Below are 19,568 nucleotides of genomic sequence, written 5' to 3' on the forward strand. Positions count from 1 at the left end.
CTAGGCAGCTCATTAGATGGAGATCTCTTCTCCAGGTCAAACTGAGCTTGTTCCTTCCATTAAAATGCAAACCTGAAACATGATCCTTAACATCCACAAAAATGTCTGTCTTACCTCTGCCTGAAGATCTCTTGTGAAAAAATCACTCCTTCCCCTATTGCCTACTCTCTTCTGGACCACTGTAGCATGTAACACAAAGGTATGAATGAATCTAAGATACTATTCTGTAACTTTTTCTTTTGTCCTTAACTAGAATGGAAGCTATGTACACAGGAGCCTAAGTATGTTATGATCTTAGAATGGCATCTCCAAGTACCCCACTACAACAGCAGCATAAATGTATTTGCCAGAAGGGGCCCTAAAGGCTATATCTTCCAAGCTTGTCATTTGACAGATGATGGAATGGCAGAACTCAGATTCATATCTAGGCAATATGATTCTAAATGCAGCACAGTTTCTACTGAACTCTGCTATTTCTCTTATGGGGAAGCAAAATTCAATAGAAAAATTCCAAGGCAAAGAAAGGCCATGACATAGGAGATGTTTGGGAATGCCATACAATGAAAAGAGAGAATACTAGGAAAAGCACTGGGGATCCAAGACCTCTTCTTCCCCACTGGGTATTTAGTGACTGGAGAACTAAGAATAAGCAGTTCACAGTGGGGAAGACATTAATTTTTAACATTAATTTTAATTGTTTTAATTAATTAAACATTAATTGTTGTTAAAGATTAGGGGGAGGTAGCTAGGTGGTTCAGTGGATTGAGAGCCAAGCCTAGAGAGAAGAAGTCCTGGGTTTAGATTTGACCTCACCTGTGTGATCCTGGGCAAGTCACTTAACCTCCATTGCCTATCCCTTACTGATCTTCTGCCTTGGAACTAATAAATACATAGTATTGATTCTAAGCAAGGGTTTAAAAAGTTTTTAATGATTAAATAATAGGCATTATAATTATAGTAGTAAAATTGGGGGATTTTTCCTTTTTTTTTGTACCAGAATTTTTTTTCTCTATTAAGTGAAAACATAGCCCTTTAAGTTTACAAAATGATGTACACAAATTATTTCATTTGTTATTCATAACTCTTTGAGCCAAGTGATACAAGTATCCTCATTTTAAAGTCAGAAGCTAAGGCTCAGAAAATTTCAGGTACTTGCTGAAGTTTACATAGCTACCAAGTATCAGAAATGTGATTTGAGGGAATCATCTTTGGCAGTGATTCTCTCAGAGGCACTGTTCCTAAAGTCCCACAGCCTTTGACTCTATGTGGTTTTTAAACACTTGACTGTGTAGTGGCCAATTATTAAGTATTTGTCTTTTCCTGATTAAAGATTTGGTTTTGTGACTAAAAATAAAAAAAGTATGATTTGAGCTCAAATGCCCCCTGACTCCTGAGGCCAACACAATTCCTACTATTGTATTTAAGAATATTAGCCAATATTATTATAATTTTGAGCAATCAAAACTGACAAGAGTTATTTTCTAACTTGGGGTTTTCAAGATAATATTAAATACCATATGCTAGATGTCTATGCCCACTAGAACTACTGTTTATATTATACATACTAGAAGAAGAGAAAGAGTTAAAGAGAAAGAAAAGAAGAGAGAAGAAAATCCTGGGTCCTGTCAAAATGTAGTCAGATGTCAAGGCATAAACTTCTAGAACTTGAGGTAAGTTGGAAGGTTTGAGGGTCCAGAGGCAGACACTAGAATCAAATAAGCATAGATATGAACCCTAGCAAATGAATCCTACCATCATGGTATTTATAATACCAATGAAAATGTCTTACATTTAAGTAACTCTTTTTTAACATTATCCTTAATATACATATACCTCTAATCTCTTCATTTTCTTGTCATCCGCCCTGTGACACAGCACCCTCCTGACCACAAGATCTCTTCAGATCCACCCAAACACATTTAATGCGCTCAGCTTTGGCATCCAAGCCCTAGAATCTTAGCTGTCCTAATTAGTGAGTCAATGAACACAAATTCACATAGGCCATTATTTGCTCTAAGAATTATTATCAAATCAATACTATTTTAGATTCTGGAAGAAGAGTGCCAATCCTGATTGTTCACTATCTTTATGACTTCCCAAACCAAGACAAAATCCTAGTCCCAGGTCACTCCCTGCTTTTCTGAGTCATTTCCCTCTTATCAAAACAAGTATTCTCTCTCAGAAATGGTAACCAATTTGATCTGGATTATACATGTATTATCGTGCAAAATATACTTCCATCCTGGTCATTATTGTAATAGAATATTCATATAAAACCCAAACCCCCAAATAAAACCATAAATAAAGTAATGTGGCAAATGGTATGCTTTGATCTGCATCTGACTCCAGCAGTTCTTTCTCTAGAGGTGGACAGCATTCTTTATCATAAGCCCATCAGAATTGCCCTGGGTCATTTTATTTCTGAGAGTACAGAGCAAGGATTTTTAACCTGGATAGGTGGTGTCCATTCAGGGTGTCCATGACCTTAGAGGACAAAAAAAGTCCCATAATTCTCTCTCCTGAACTCCTGAACTTTAAATTTGGCATTTTCTTAAATTATTTAAAAATATGAGAAAATTGAGAAAAATTGAGAAAAGCACTACAGGGGATCCATCAAATTGCCAAAGAAGACCATGGCACAAGAAAAAGTCAAGGACTCCTGGATGAGAATGTAAGCTCCGTGAAGGCAGGGACTGTCTCATTATCATATTTGGATCCCAAGTACATAGTAAAGTGCATGGCACATAGTGAATGCTTAATAAATGCTTTTCATTGAGCCCTTCATTCTCTCTTTTAAGTTTCACAAGAAGCTAATAGGTACTGAAAGTATGATTACTTTAGCTTTATTGATGAAGAAATAGGCTTAGAAAAATGAGAGGAATTGCCCAAAGTCACCAAAGTTAATGGTAGATCTGGGATTATAGCCCAGCCTCTCCGAGCCTAATATGGTAACATGCTGGGATTTTATGTTCTACAGTTCTTTGATGTTGAGATGGTTCCTGTTCTCTCTCTCTTTGAACAAATGCCATTTCTTTGGGAGATCTAATGATGGCAAGCTTTAGTCCTATGGAAGACAAATAAATATTTACCAAAGAAAGATTTTTCACATTCTCTTTCAACTTCTCCAAAGTATTTATCACACTTGGGACTAGCCTACAAGTCTGACATTTGACTTTATCTTAATTAAAGAAATAATTTGCATAGACTTCATAGTGTCTAATAGTAATTCTTCTAAAAAAATGTCACTACTTTCCCTCCTTCATTTGAACATTTTCCAGTTCCTGCCATGTTCCTGAGACACAGGCCATGATTTTCATAAAAATCTCAGCCAAACTGACCATGAATCTCTGACTAAAATATGTATGTTTTTGATCTGTTCCCTTAACATAATTGCACATAATAATAATAAATGATTCCTCACACACATCTATAGACATATATATGTATATATATATATAAATATAATGACATTACATTATTTGAACTTAATAACAATCCAGAGAGATGATGCAGTAGGTACTAGGGGTATAATAACTAAGTCCCAAGATGGAGAGAGATTGAGCCTGTGATTTTGTGAGTATCAGAAACTCCCAGGAGAGGAAACAACTCTACCAATGTAGCTCAACAATTTCTCAATAACTTATTCTTAGAGAATTGCTTAGAGCACTCAGAATGAATTGCCCACAGAGGGGCAGCTAGGTGACTCCATGGAAAAAGAGCCAGGCCTGGAGTTAGAAGGACCTGTGTTCAAATCTGATCTTGGACATTTCCTAGCTATGTGACCTTAGGTAAGTTACTTAACTCTAGCTGCCTAGCCCTTATTGTTCTTCTGCCAAAGAATATATGGCATTGATTCTAGGATTGGAGGGAAAGAAAGAAAGAAAGAAAGAAAGAAAGAAAGAAAGAAAGAAAGAAAGAAAGAAAGAAAGAAAGAAAGAAAGAAAGAAAGAAAGAAAGAAAGAAAGAAAGAAAGAAAGAAAGAAAGAAAGAAAGAAAGAAAGAAAGAAAGAAAGAAAGAAAGAAAGAAAGAAAGAAAGAAAGAAAGAAAGAAAGAAAGAAAGAAAGAAAGAGGAAGGAAGGAAGGAAAAGAAGAGAGAGAGAGATGCATATAGTTTCTTACATCTAGGTCCATATCACTATGGAGATTAGTCTGTTTGTTTTTTTGTTTATAGACCTTTTATTGATGCAATTGGATCATTGCTAGGCCAGCTGTGTTAGCAATCATATTAGTTTGATATACCTATAAGAAATGTGTCAGTTTGCTTCATTTTCCATTAGACCAGACTTCTCCATTGTTCTCCACCTCTGGGGACCTTCTCTCTCCCTCTCCCCACCTTTTTTTCAGTTGTTATTTATTTTGTTTTTTATGAACTGTCTTTCCTTTTGGAATATAAGTGCCTCAAGTGCTTAAATTTGCATTCCTAGCACTAAGTGCAGGGTCTGGCATGTAGGAAATAATAAATGTTTGTTGGCAGACCAGAAGGCTGTTGGTCAAATTATTCAGATAAGTGACTCAGGGGTTAGAGAGCCAGGAGGTCCTGGATTCAAGTATGGCCTCAGATACTTCCTAGCTGTGTGACCATAGGCAAGTCACTTAATCCCAGTTCCCTAGCCATTACTGCTCCTCTGCCTTGGAACTGATACTCAGTATTGATTCTAAGGGTTTAAAAAAAATACAAATGTGGTCTTTCTTTTCACAAATCCTCCTTGTAGATACAAAAGGCATCAAATTAATTAGGAAGAATAGTGACTCAGATTCTAAACTCGAACAGGCAATAATAAAGCTGGAGAAATCACAATCACAAACATTTACTAGGCAGCTACTATATGTCAAGCGCTGGGCTGAGTGCTAGAAATAAAGACAAAAATGAAATGAGCAAGCCTTTCCCTCAAAAAGCATAGATTCTACAGGGAACCTAAAGGATCCATCTAGGTATATCACAGTAAACTCGTGATATGCTAAATTCACAGCACTCTCTAATGTGGTAGCAGCCCTTTTCTGTAGAGGACCTGTCTAGCAGCCAAAGTCCATTTTAGGAGTGGGAATCTCAGTTTCTCAGGATCCCTGGTTCTCTTGCTTCCTACTTTCTTCCCTACAGTAGCATCTGTGACTTTGGTACAGGAGGAAGGACCTGGTCATCTCATAGCTTAGGACCCTGTTATAATGATCTTCCAGAGGCATCTCTGCATTTTGGAACCCAACTCCTGTTAGGAGGTTAAAACGTTGCCTAGACTCTTCCTTTCCTCCTCTAAGAGGCCAGCTAGTGCCTAGTGATTCCATCTTAGTCTAGGAGAAAATCACCTACACATTTTTCTCTCCTTTATTCTTCTGATTATTTTGCTTTTTGTATAGTATGTGGTAGTGAGGCTATGGTTAGTACAGACAAGAACAAAAATGCAAAAGTTTACATTTTAAAAGAACGTGACTAGCCCTTTATTGCAAAGTACAGAGCCAGTGGAATAGGGTTCAATTGAAAAGATGCTTTTTTTGGCAGTAAGTTAAAGCTGTAAAGATTACTCTGTAGTTTAGAGTAAAAAAGGAAAGCCTGATTAAAGAGGGCCTTAGGCAATGTTTGTATTAAGTAAATCTTCATTATTAATTTTTGAAATTCAATTTTACTTTCTTTAGCTTTATGATAAAAATAATATTTGTTATGATTAAATATTCAATAAATGTTCCTCATTTTAGAAATCAATAAAATTCCCTGGATACATGAAATGTGTTGTGTTTCTCAATTTTCTAATCTGTAAAATGGGAACAATTGCATCTGCCTGCATCTGCCTGGCATCTCCCTCAAAGGAAAATATAAAAAGTGTGACAATAAAGTAATGAGAACATCCAAGTGAATTCCACAGTATAAAGCACCTACTGTGTACTAGGAGATGATAGAGATCTATTCAAATCTATTGTCCTCTTGAGATGCCATATTTACATATTCCACAAGGGGAGCCTCCATTGGCCAAGACACATCAGGAATATTTCTTTGGGAATGGCCATCAGAGCTATATAAGAGATTTTATCCTATCAGTTTTTATCCTCACCTTTCTCTCTTTTTTTTTTAAAGGAAGACCACACATTAACTAAGGTTTGCTTTAAATGCTCTACCTGCTTCTAAAAATCTACCCACAAAGGATGAAATGTACCAATCATGAGGTTATTCAAAATGATTTCCTATTTAATTTCAAATTGGTAAGCATTTGTTAAGCTTACTGTGTGAAAGAGATATTGCTACAAAATGAAAGCCCCAGTTTTTAAATGCTTCCATTCAACTAGGAGCTAGGTCAGTCCCAGAGATCTTTAAAGGTCTCTAAAGAAAAGCCCCCAGGAGTTAACGATATTTATTAAATGCCTACTGTGTGCTAGGAACTATGCTAACTTCTAATACAAAGAAGGGGGTGGAGGAATTCCCTGTGCCTAGGTCTGATGGGGAAAACAAATATGTACAAACAAAATAAATATAGGATAAAATGGAGATAATCAACAGAGAAAGCACTAGTCTTTAGGGAAGTTGGGAATGGTTTCTTGCAGGAAGCTGGATTTTATCTGGAACTTAAAGGAAGTCAGGGAGGTGGAGAGTTGGAGGCAGGGCACAGGCAATAAAAATGAAGTGAAGGGCAGCTGGGGAGTACGGTGGATAGAATGTCAGGGCTGGAGTCAGGAGGACCTGAGTTCAAATCTGATCTCAGATACTTTCTAGCTGTGTAACCCTGGTCAAGTCACAACTCCAATTGCCTACCTGCCAATCTTCTGTTTTAGAGTTGATATTAAGACAGAAGATAAGAGGTTTAAAAAAAAAATACATGGAGTAAGGAGATGTGTCTCTTCTGATGGGAACAGTAAGGAGGCCAGTGTCACTAGATTGCAGAGTAAAGGGGTGGGGGGTCAGGGGTGGGGAGGGGGGAGATATTAGGGAGGGAGATGTGATAATGTATAAGAAGTCTGGGAAGGAGCCAAGTTCAAAGGGGTTTGAACACCAGTCAGAAGTGAGTGTTCCCGCGGTTGAGGGGACATGACAGAGGAGAGACTCTAAATGAACACTCTAATGCAAATATTATCAACAAAGCAATGGGTTCAAATCAAGAAAACATGTAATGCCCAGTGGATTTACGCGTCGGCTATGGGGGGTGGAGGGGAGGAAAAGAAAATGATCTATGTCTTTAATGAATAATGCTTGGAAATGATCAAATAAAATATATATAAAAAAAAAAGAAGAAGTGAGTGTTCCCAAGAGGATAACACTAAGTTGGATTATTAGTTCTGATGGACTCATCTGATTCTTTTTTAACTACTCTTTATTTTGGAGCCACATACCTTACAGTGGAATGAGCTCTGAACTTGGAATCTAATCCCCTTCTATTACTAACCATGTTACTTAATTTCTCCAAACCTCCATTTCCTCAGTTATAAAATATAAGATATATATTCTTAAAGTAGGATAATAATGCTGATACTCCTTAGCTCGTAGCTTTCATAGGATCATACATTTAGAACTAGAAAGGATCTCAGACATTAGTTAGTCCAATACGTTACATGTGAGGAAACTAAAGGCCTGGAAAAGTGGCAACTTATACAAGATGACTCACATAATAAGTAGCACAGCTTGAAAATGGAATCCACTCCCCATACCAATATACTTTATATTGTTTTTACATAATATTTAATTTTTTCATATTTACATGTAAAAACAATTTTAACATTCTTTTTTAAATTTTGAGTTTCAGATTATCTCGTCTTCCCACCCTCTGTTACTCTCTCCAACCCTTTCCCCCTTCCCAAGATGGTAAGCAATCTAATATAGATTTTATATGTGTAATCATGAAAAACATTTTTCTACATTAGTCATTTTGTAGAAGAGATCTCAAAGAAACAAACAAAAAAGTAGAAAGTAAAATAGAGTATGTCTCAGTCTGCACTCAGACTCCATCAGTTCTTTCTTGAAGGGTAGATAGCATTTTTCATCATAAAGATTCATAAACCTTAAAGCACTATAGAAATGTGAGTTGTTGTGGTTGGTAGTAATAGTTATTTCTATTTGTGCACTAAGAACTTTTCAAAATTCTTTCCCATGCATCTGATGATCAAAGATTACTATTGCCATTTGAATGTGAAGAAAATGATCAGCAAATACCAGGAGGTCAGGCAGAATTAGTGATAGAACCAAGACTAGAATCTGGTTCTCCTGATTAGAAGCTTTGTGATCCTTTTACCTGTGGAAGGGTTAAGCACAAAGGAATCCTGTAGCATTCCCAGAACCCCTCTGAATATCCATTAGCAGTACTATTAGAACAGGGTAAGCCTAATTGCCATAAAACCACTGAAGAATGAGGAATAGTTTCACTGTCTCCATTCATTTTTCCACATTTCATGTCATGAGCAATTCCAGTGTCTAAATTTCATTCTGTACAAACATTTTTTAAACATCTTTGAACAAACAAAAAAAAAAACTAAATAAATCATTCAAATGCCTTGATAGAAAATTATTTTAAAAGTCAGCTAATGTTTAGAGAGTACTTTATGGTTATAAAATACTTTTAGGTTCATTTTTTTTTTTGCATCTTTACAACAACCTAAGAAGATTGTCAGTGTATTACAATGACTTACTGATGAGCAAATTGAGGCTTAAGAGAGTTGACCAAAAGTCATAGAGAAACAGAATTTTAGCATTAGACCTCAAAGTCCATCTAGTCCAGAGGTTCCTATTCTGGGGTCTATGAAATTTTTTTAAATTTCCATGAAGGTATTTCAATATAATTGGTTTCCTTAGTAATTTCATTTTTATGCATTTAAGTTTTTTATTTTGAGAAGGCACCCATTGGCTTCACCAGATAGCCAAAGGAGTCTATGAAACAAAACAAAAAAGAAGTTTAAAACCCCTGAGATTCTCACCTGATCTGTACCTAAAAAGAATTCCCACCATAGCATACATGATAAATGGTCATCATGCTTCTGCTTGAAGACCTTCAATGTTGAAGAACTCATTACTTCCCAAACTAACCCATTCTATTTGGAAGCAACTGGAATTGTTATAAATTTGTTATTACATCATGGAAATTTGCCTAAATTTGCTTGTTTGCAGTTTCCACTCATTCATCCTGGTTCTACCCTCTAGAGCCATGGATAGATATCAAGAGGCAGGAATTTGGATGGGGAAAAAAAATTACATATCTTTGTTTTCAGTAACCTCTAAGCCTACAATTAGGCAATTGTATTTATTGTATAGGATATTCTGAAATGGGGCCTCAGATGGTGAACCCCCAAATCATTAGTTTTACCAGACTGTCAAAGGGGTCCAAGGGCATACAAAAAGGTTAATAACCCCTATTCTGAAGCCAAAAAAAAAAAGCATGGCTCATGCTTCTTCTTATGTGACATCCTTTCAAATATTTGAACTTGATAGTTCCCCCAGAATCTTCCTTCTCCAATGTCCCAAGTTCTTGAACAGATCCTCACAGGCACAAAACTAATAAGTAGTAAAGACAAGACAAAATCCCAGGCCTTCTGGCACCAAATTCAGGGCCCCTTACACCAACCTACACTGCGTCCCTCCTGCTAGAGGGCAGATTGCATAGTTGTTCCTAGCAAACTGATGAGGTAGTCTTAAATTTTTCTTAGTAATCTAGATTCCTTGCTTCCCTTGGTCAAAGTACTGTGTATTTTTAAATCTTCCAGGAAAAACTCTCATAAAGATAATCCAGAGAAGAGCAATAAAACTGTGTTTATTTTTGACTTTTTATTTAATTTTACTTTCTGTAATTCACTAAGGAAATACTAAAAGCATATATGTGTGTGCCTTAGATTGCATGCATCAATAAAATTAACAGTAGCAGGTTTTTATTCCCCTTCATTTCTATTCAGCAAACAAAACTCAGTTTAATTCTTTCTTTGTGGTATTTCTTGTTTTAATGGGCTATGCTTCCTCATCCAATTAACATAAAATCTGATTATAAGACACCCACATGAGAATTGCCACCCAGAGAGGGAAAAAAAAAACCCAAAACAGAAAAACCATTGAACTCTAGAGCTCAAAGGGAGCTTTGGGAACATCTGCTTCCTTACCTCTGACCCCTCATTTTACAGAGGCAGAAACTGAGGCCTGTGAAGGACAAGTATCTAGTCCAAGATCACACAGGGAGTTGGCAGGAGATTTTCAGTTCACCTTTCAACCTTCCCTAGAAAGCAACAATAGGGCTATAAATGCTAGTTTCATGCCTTAAGCAGAGGAAAATTGGACACTCATCTAGGAAAGAGTCAGATATCTTGGACCAGATCTCTGATCCCATCAATACAAGCTGAGAAAAATCATTTTCAGAGATATGTCGTGGTGGAAAGAACATTAGACTTGAAGCAAGATTATCTATTTCAAGCCTGGCTCTGCTAACTTGCTGGCTCTGGGAACTTCAGCAAGTCACCTCTTCCATCTGTAAAACAGAGGAATTACTATATGCACTACATACCTTCTCAGGTTGTGGTAAAGATAGAAAAAGCATATTTCAAGTGCTTTGTAAGCACCAAAGAAACATTGACTTTATTATGATGATTTAATTTATATGTCCTTTGACTTAGCCTTCTGTCAATATTTAATATCCACTAATAGCAATGTAGGACATCTAGGTGGGGCACAGCAGTGAGGTAACAGTGGATAAAGGCCAGTGTTTAAAATCAGGAGTTCATTAGTTCAAATTCAGCCTCAGACACTTACTAGCTGTGTGACCTTGAACAAGTCACTTAACCCTGTTTCTCTGTTTCCTCATCTATAAAATGAACTAGAGAAGAAAATGCCAAACTACTCCAGTATCTTTGCCAAGAAAACCAAAAAAATGGAGTCACAAAGAGTCAGATGACTGAACAACAATACCCACCAATGTAGTAGGAAGGAGATTCAAAGTCAAAGGACCTGGGATCTATTTTGTATTTTTTTACTAAATTGCTGAATGACCTTGGGCAAGTCTCTTTGTTGTTCTGGACCTCAGTCTTTTCTGCAAAATGGAGGAGTTTGCAATGAAATGATTACCAAGGTTTTTTTCATTTCATTTTTTCATTTCATTTCATTCAAGGTTCATTTCATTTCATTCCCCCATTAGTGGGACATTTCTAATGTCCCACTAAACACAGATAAACATCACATGGGATATGAAAAGTCATTAAAAGATTCTCCCCAGTTTTACCTACTCACTGCCCTTCCTTCAATGAGGAAATGCAATAAGCCATCTTGAAAACATGGCTGACTTATTTTTATGTATTTCCAGGGAAGAAGCCTACAAAATTGCCTGTAGTGAGCCATTCCAGGGCTTACCGTTGAAAATTCAAGAATCAAAAAAAAAATTAATAAAATAAAATAAAAACAACTGATGAAAAGCTCTCTGAAGACTATAAAATTGGAGCTGGGAGGGAGGTTACAGAGGATCTAGTCCAGTCTTCTCATTTTAAAGATGAGGAAACTAAGACCTTGAGTGGAAAAAATTATTTACCCAAGGCTACACAAGTAGAACTATTTTGAGAATTTGGGGTGCTATGGACAAGAACAAAAAGAAAATCACAGAAAAATCCAGATATGGAGACAAAGTATATTTGCATGTAAGATTTCCCAGAGACAGGTTTAAAAGTTGAAGGGTCAATGATAATTCTTTGGTCCTACAGCAACTTATCAGAAATTGTGTGTTTTCCAATAGGAAAAAGATCTTGTAACACTAACCTAGGTAAAGCACATGTAAATCTTTAATCAAAATAGATACATATGTAAGAACCCATTTATAACTCTATGACAACTGAATACAGGTCAAACATGGCTGCCAAGGCAAATCTGATTCCACCGACAAAATGGCAGAGGCTGTATTCTCTTCCCTAACTGGCATATAAAAATAGAGACCTGATTAAAACTTAAAGACCAAGTAGCTTTGAGAATAGATTTTGTTTCCACCTGTACTTTGATGAAATAAATTATTTGTTTGAATTCAGCCTTGATTTTGTTAGTCTAATTTCCGAAAGAAAAAAAAATGACTTGGCACAGAAATAGGCATGTGGGATAGGCCAAATTTCACTGACTTCCAAAGAAATTAAATCCTAATTCTAAGTCTGCTTTCAAAACTTGGTGTCATGAGTGTGTCTGCATATCATGCTCATTTCCACATAATTTTAAAATAGCCCCCAGGGGACTGTACTCTGTTCTAGAAACTATTCCTCTCCCATTGTAGTGTTATTTTGTAAGCGTAGAGGAAATAACAAAACATAAAACATTATGCATAAAAATTACTTAGACTCATTCCAATGGGTCATACTTGCTAATTATATTCCAAGTGCCTCAGTTCTTAGTTTGGTTTTCAGTTAAACTCTTGTTATTGTCCAGTTGTGCCTGACTCTTCTTGCTCCTGTAGATCATACAGTCCGTGGAGTTTTCTTGTCAAAGATACTGGAGTGGTTTGCTATTTCCTTCTCCAGCAGATTAAGGCAAAAAAAAAAAAGGCTGAATGGCTTGACCAAGATCACACAGCTGGTAAACATCTGAGACAGGACTTAAACTCAGGTCTTCCTGACTCCAGATTTAGTGCTCTATCCACTGAGCCATATAGCTGCCTTTCAGTTAATCTCTAAGTAATATCTTATAACTTTTTCTAATCCTCCACAGTTCATACCACTGAGCAACTGGGCCCACAGAAATATCTCAACAAATACCTGCAGAATGACATCTGGTAAGAAGAAGTCAAATTGGGGACTGAACTCAGAAGAATTTTTATAAAATCAAATTAAGAAAGGGATGAACCTTAACAATTGCTTGTCACCAACTGAGACTTGAAAACTAAAGCTAAAACTAAAGAATTGACATAGTTAGTGCTAGAGCCAAGAGCTCAGATCTCCAGAGCATCCATGTCAAGAGTCCTTACTGTTGCTCTATCAGAAGACTTTTGCTAAGATTCCTGGCAAAGAAATGGTCTGATATTTCAAAGGTCAAAGCCTGGGGGAAAGTGGCCACTTTTGATGACATAGAAATTACCACCAAATACAGATTCCCTCAGAGGGGATAGAAAAACTATCCTAATAATTCTCTCTGCTGTACTTGGTTATTCTCACCATGTTTCTCAACAACCAAGAAAGTCAGAGACTTTGCCAAAAATGGTAGCATAAAATAACTAGTGACTGGATTGTTATTTAAATGTAAACTGAATTTTGTGTTTTGGCTTGTACCAAGAAAATCACCCCCCTATTGGGAATGGATAGAACTATCTAAGGAAATCAACCTTTTTCTTCTCAAATATATATTTTGCTCTATGTTCAAAAGAAGGAAGGTTTGCTGAACTCCTTTTCATCCAATGATACTTACAGGGAGATGTTTGGGGCAAATACCTCTGCAGGGTGCATTCCCTTCAGAGCAATCATTAGTGGTTTAGAGGAAAAGCAAATGTGGATAGATAACTAGTAGTTACTAATTAGTATACATCATAGGGCTTGGCATCCACTAAACAGCCCCATCATTTCTCCATCTTCAGAGGACTTCAGGATAACTTTTGGTTTTTTTAGACTGAATCTCCCTATCTTACTGGAGCTAGAAATATAGAAGTCACTCCCTGGTGCAACCCAATACTAATTGGCATGGAATCTTTAACCTGCTCCGTTTTTCAGATGCAAGCTGGCTGACCCTTCCTTGGGCAGTTTGGTGGTCCACCACTCCTGTGGGGCTTACCATATTGGTGTCAGACTTATTATGGATACCCGCAACTCAAAAAAACTCCTAAACCCACACAACGCATCAGCCTCAGCCCTGATTGAGACTGAGTGACTAAGAATTAGAAACAAGAGTGATGGGATCAGAAGAGTGTTGGACCTCAAACTGAGAAACTTGACCTTGAATCCTGCCTTAAATATTTAACTGGCTGTGTCACCAGGGACAAATCACTTCATCTGTCTCAGCCTCTAAGCTCTTGTGTAAAAGGAAGATACTCTAGCACTTCCTAACTCACCATATTGTGTGAGGGAAGTTCTGTTTTAAGCCTTAGAGTACTATTGAAATAGGAACAGTAATTTTCCTTGTCCCACTTGAATTCAATCACTTTACTAATAACCCCACCCCTTTGAAAAAAAAAATTCTTGCTTACTAATTACTCTCCAGTATTTACCAGATCAGTCTTTCCTTCAATTACCATTTTTGGGCTCTGCAGGGAACTCTTTTCAGTTTTTCAACATCTCTCTAAGAGTCATATGAGAAACATTTAAAGGCTATATCCCAACTGCAAAAAGTCTTTGCCAAAAAGGCAGTCGTCTTATCTGCACAAATATTTCCACCAAAGTAATGGAAGCTCAATCACCCTCAAATAAATATTTGTTCCTACCAAAACAACTGAAAAAAAAATAACCCCGACTTTTGAAAAATGGGGAAAAAGAAGGTTTTTAGCCCAACATTTTTATAGTGAAAATATCTATTTAAGGAGTATCAAATCATGTTCATATTAATGTTAGATCTGGAAGGGACTTTAGAAGTCATCTAGCCCAAACCCTCTCATTTTACAGAGGTAGGAATTGAAGTCTAGTTGGAGGGGTAGGGTGCCCTGTCCCCATCACAAAATCAGTGGTAGAATTTGCACTAAAATCCAAGCCTTGTGATCTGATCCAATATTCTTTATACTGTGCCATGTGGACTTTTAGTTTTCTAATTCACCCAGTATCTAAGATATTCAAGCTCTCACAATCACATTTGAATCATTTTCTATTTTACTATTTTTATGACCAGATCTTCTTTGATCATTCTGCACACCTCCATTTTTCCTCCTTTTCCCTTCCATTTGCTTTACAAAGAGCACTACACTCATAGAATCACAGAACAGAATTAGCTCCACTACTTACCATCTGTATAACCTTATTTACTAATCTACAAAATGGAAAAAAAAAAAAGATCATATAGACTACCTACTTCACAGTATTGTGAGGAAAGCACTTTGGAAATTGTCAAATCATGTGGAAAAGCAAATTAATATTATGATTATTCCTTTTTCATGTCTATTACCATATTTTTATTCTAGTTTTCCTTGAATTGGGGTCTTCTTTTGATTTTGTATTCTGTGCAATTAATAAGTTATCTAGGTGCAGATAGGTAGCACAGAGGGTAGAGCACCAGGCCTGGAGTCTGAAGGACCTGGGTTCAAATTTGACCTATTCCTAGCTATGTGACTAACCCCAATTGTCTATCCCTTACCACTCTTCTATCTTAGAATTGATACTAAGCCAGGAGGTGAGGCTTTATAAAACAAAAAATAATAATAATCTATCATTATATTAAAGGAAAATGTTAAGATCAGCCCATGATGCCAATTTCTATAATAGTCATTAAAAAACACTCAATGCCCTCTGTGCAGCTTTATTTCATATGTAACACTAATACTCAAGCCAAGATAAATTCCATTTTCAAATGAGGTTTCGTGAGACATCCCATCAGATATGCAGGCCAATTACATTTACTATGTTCTCTTCCTCCCTCAGTTTTGGAAATGTAGCCAAAAAAAAAAAAGTGCTTGTGTTCAGAGCTATACCCTCTCCCCAAGAGAAGATCAAAGGCTTGACTTGCAGATCACCCTCATTACCAAGAGGCTATTGACTTCCCTCCAGAAGCTGAACCCTGGCTACAACCCTAAAAGAATTCCACGGTCCCTATAAATTACTTCATAATCTCAAAGATCCCTGAAAAGTGAACTTGCTAAATTAATGAAGCCAAAACAATTTCTTAGAGCTGTATGATTTCTAAGCAAACACTCCTGTGAACTTGATAATGCCTAATGGAAAGAATCTAATTATCCTTGGAGAAAGGGTCAAAATATGACAGAGTTCATCATACAACTTTTGCTTGACCATCATTCTCCCTTTTGATTCCTTTTCTAAAAACTCATTTTCTGCCTTAGAATCAATACTACCTATTGGTTCCAAGACAGAAGAGGGGTGAGGGCTAGGCAATGGGGGTTAAGTGGCTTGCTCAGGGTCACACAGCTGGGAAGTGTCTGAGGTTAGCTGTGAACCCGGGTCCTCCTGTCTCCAGGCCTAATTCTCAGTCCACTGAGTCATCTATCCACCCTTCCTTTGATTCTCATAACAATCCTGCGAAGACAAATAGTGCAGGAATTTCCATTCTCTACAGAAGGAAAATGAGATTCAGAAAAATTTATTTTCTCAGGATCAATGAATCCAAAGTCAGTATTTGAACCCAGGTCTTCTGACTCCAAGTCTAGTGTGTCGGATCCCGTTCCTTATACTTTCTATGTCTCCTTGACAATGTCTCTTCTTCTTGGAAAGTAAGAAACCAAGTATATGGTGACAACGATTGGGACCTTTGTCTCAATCACTCTTCTACACTGCCTAATATAATTATACCAGTGAAATCTAGTTAGTACTTAAAGGTAGATGGGAACACTTAAATTAAATACTCCTATTTTATAAATTAAGGAAGAATCTGAGACACAAGTAAGGGAAATGACTTGCCTAATATTAGATAAGCAGTAAGAACTGTAGAGCCAAGATTCAAAGCAGCTTGCCCTATCTCCAAATTCTGTGTTCTTTTGACTTCATCGCTTTCTACATTGTTCTTTGGAGAAAGGGGCTTGGTATAACATAGATGTGCCAAGTTTTAACTCACATTCATATAGTTATTTACAGTTGACAAAGCAGTTTTTTATGCTTTATTATGGTTTGGGCTTCCCAACTCCTCTGTGGAGTCAAGTGGGCAAGAATTCCCATTTTTCATATGAGGAAACTGAGGAATAGGTAACCATCAATGCCAATCTTGATCTGGAAAGCATAGAGCAAAATAAAAAAGTCAGTAACAGAATTCAGTAGGTATAGGCAGGGTAGGTAGGAGATATCACTAAAGGGTAACAAATATGCAAGAGAATTGGATGGGTTACATGCTGATACTAATTGCATTTTGCATGCTGATGCTAACTGTATTTTAGCTGCCAACTGACTGGGAAGACTGTGCCTAAAACTACAGGAACATTACCACACAAGTCAAAGCTGTTGTATTGCCAGTAGCGTTGGCCTTTGGAAAAACTGGGAATTTGGCGAATTTGTTCTTCAACATGGTACCTCTCCTTTCTGTCTTCTACCTCTTCTTCTGGCATGACTTTCTTCACCCTATGTGTTTAGTGCCTTTATTCTATAATTCTTTGTCTGCTTAGTATATGCGCTAAAGACACACACACACTCTCTCACAACACTCCAGAAGAATCCCATGCTCTAGACCAGGAACTGGCAACATGAGAACTATAGTATGAGGTGGCCCATACTAGACAAGAGGCATGGGAGCATTATATAGTACAAATAGTGCTAGATTTTTGTCAGAGAGCCTGTGTTCAAATCCTTACTCTGCCATTTAGATTCTTGGTGACCAGGGGCCAGTTGATTGCTCAATACCAGTTTCTTCATATGTAAAATAAGGGGCTTGAATTGGTTGAATCCTAAGATTTCTGGGGTCAGAAATATCCCCCCAACATCTTCCACTAATTAGAAAACTCATATGGATTAGGAAGGTCTCCCTACATCTTAACATAAATTCTTTAATTGGATTGCCCAAGCATTGGAGGGGTGTGGGGGAATGGTTACAGTAGCATGGTATAGTGGAGAGAGCAATGAATTTGGAATCAAAGACCAGGGTTCAAATCCAGATTTATTTCATTTGTAACTTTGAGTGATTTATTTAAGCTCTCTGGGTCTCAATTTTTGAATATGGAAAAAGAGGTAGTTGGACAAGAAGACGTTTAAGGTTCCTTCCAGCATTAAATCTATGATAGTAGGATTCATTCTGATTAAAATCATGTGGAGAGAGAGAAATAGATCTTTAATTAAAGTTATAAGCAGGGAAAAGAGAAGGATGAACAATTTTGAAGTAACAACACCTCTGGGGAAAGGTAGACCTAGGTAGGGGCTTTGACAAGCTAGCATACATCTAAGTATCTGTAGGACAAGGGAGAAAGACATTAAAAGGTAAAAGATACAGAAAAGGAATTCAATTGGTCCCAAAGTTGAATTTTATCTACTTTGCGATTTCCCAAATGAATGATGACCCCGGACTATTCTTAACTCTCAGCTTACCCACAATTTTAAGCTGAGGAAGTTTAAGACTACTTAGAAAGACTTTGAGGAAATACTGTATACCTTTACCCAGTCTAATCATTCCCTTAAGATTGTGGCTTAGCCAGGGAAAATGCCTGACCCATCACCACAGATAAGTTTGTGTGTCACCACTTCCAAGAAACACATTAGCAACTGCTTTTTAATAGAGAATGTCTGAAGACAGTGACTTAACATAAAGGAATTACTCCAGCCTGGGAATTGCTGAGACTTTCATGCAATCTAGTACATCTTATCAGGAAGGCCTTTGAGTTTAACTTCTCCCCTCCCTCCTGCGCTCCACTCCACTCCACCCCAGAATTGGACCAAATCTCTCCCAGTCCAAGTTGGATACCTAAGGGCACAGAAGGTTGCTTCTCCATATATTCCATCCTCTTCAATCCATCATCTTGCCCCATCCTGGGGTACGGGGAAGGGAACGCACTTCATTGTGGGGGATTTGATCTTGAAAATGTCCTATACTGTAACACTAAGCAATAAATAACCATGCTAAAATTTGGATCTTAGACACTTCTAGCTCTCTAGCCTTTGGGTTCCAATATTGTGTCTTCTTCCTCATTTATTAAAGCGAAAGCTTATTGGAAACACAAAGAAGGATGAGTCAACAACCTCTGCCAAAGACAGGTGGCAGGTGGATGGCCCATCTTTCCTTGCCTGTTAGTGGTCAGGGATGGGTGTGAGACTGACTATAAACCAATTCTACATACAAAAGGCAGCTGGATTAGCTATAGCTATAACAAGTAATGGGCAAATTAACCTTTGACCCAGGACACCAACAATGTACTTACAACTACCATTGCTCTACAACTCCCCTCCTAGTCCTCCAAAGGTGAAACTGCCCCCAGCTGCTCCCACCAAGGCTGCATCATTGTGATACCCTTCTGTCAAGGCTATCTTTCCCCCAGTTCTTGTTAGGGGTGGTGGCAAAGCCACTCTGAGGAAAAGGCAACAGTCCTAGCGGGATGATACTTGTGAGGGCACTGGCATCTGCACTGATGCTTCTCCTTTTCTTCATGTGAATTTGTCCCCAACTTAGTTTTGGCTAGTTAGAGGGAAGGAACCATGGCAGTTAGCAACTAGCCAGTGAGTCTCCAACAAGAATCAACCCAGATGCCAGAGGTTGCCAACTCCTGCCCCAAAGACTGACTTGAACATTGTGCAAGAGGTCCATGCCACAGAACTAGTCTATAGATAACTTTGCCATAAACACTTGTGAACATTTCACTTATTAAATCCCCTTGGTTGATATCCATGGGGGATTAATGCCCAGGGTCACTGGTCCAGACTGAAGTAGGTACCTGAGCAGCATGACCCAGGGGAATGGCCCAGGGATGAGAACCAAAGTTCAAATACAGGCTCCAACACTTCTAGGAACTCAAACATCACAAAGGTCATTTTTTTTTCATCTACAAAATGGAAATAACACCTGAAATATCTAACTGTGAGAGAAAGACTTTGGGAAGAG

General features: G+C 37.5%; 1 protein-coding gene across 2 annotated transcripts in view; it reads right to left on the reverse strand.

Annotated features, from left to right (window-relative positions):
- Positions 1-19,568, reverse strand: part of GRK5 (G protein-coupled receptor kinase 5) — a 334,138-nt gene that overhangs the window by 304,345 nt on the left and 10,225 nt on the right. The window lies entirely within an intron of this gene.

This window comes from Monodelphis domestica, chromosome 1 (genome assembly GCF_027887165.1).
Source record: "Monodelphis domestica isolate mMonDom1 chromosome 1, mMonDom1.pri, whole genome shotgun sequence".
Classification (NCBI taxonomy): Eukaryota; Metazoa; Chordata; class Mammalia; order Didelphimorphia; family Didelphidae; genus Monodelphis; species Monodelphis domestica.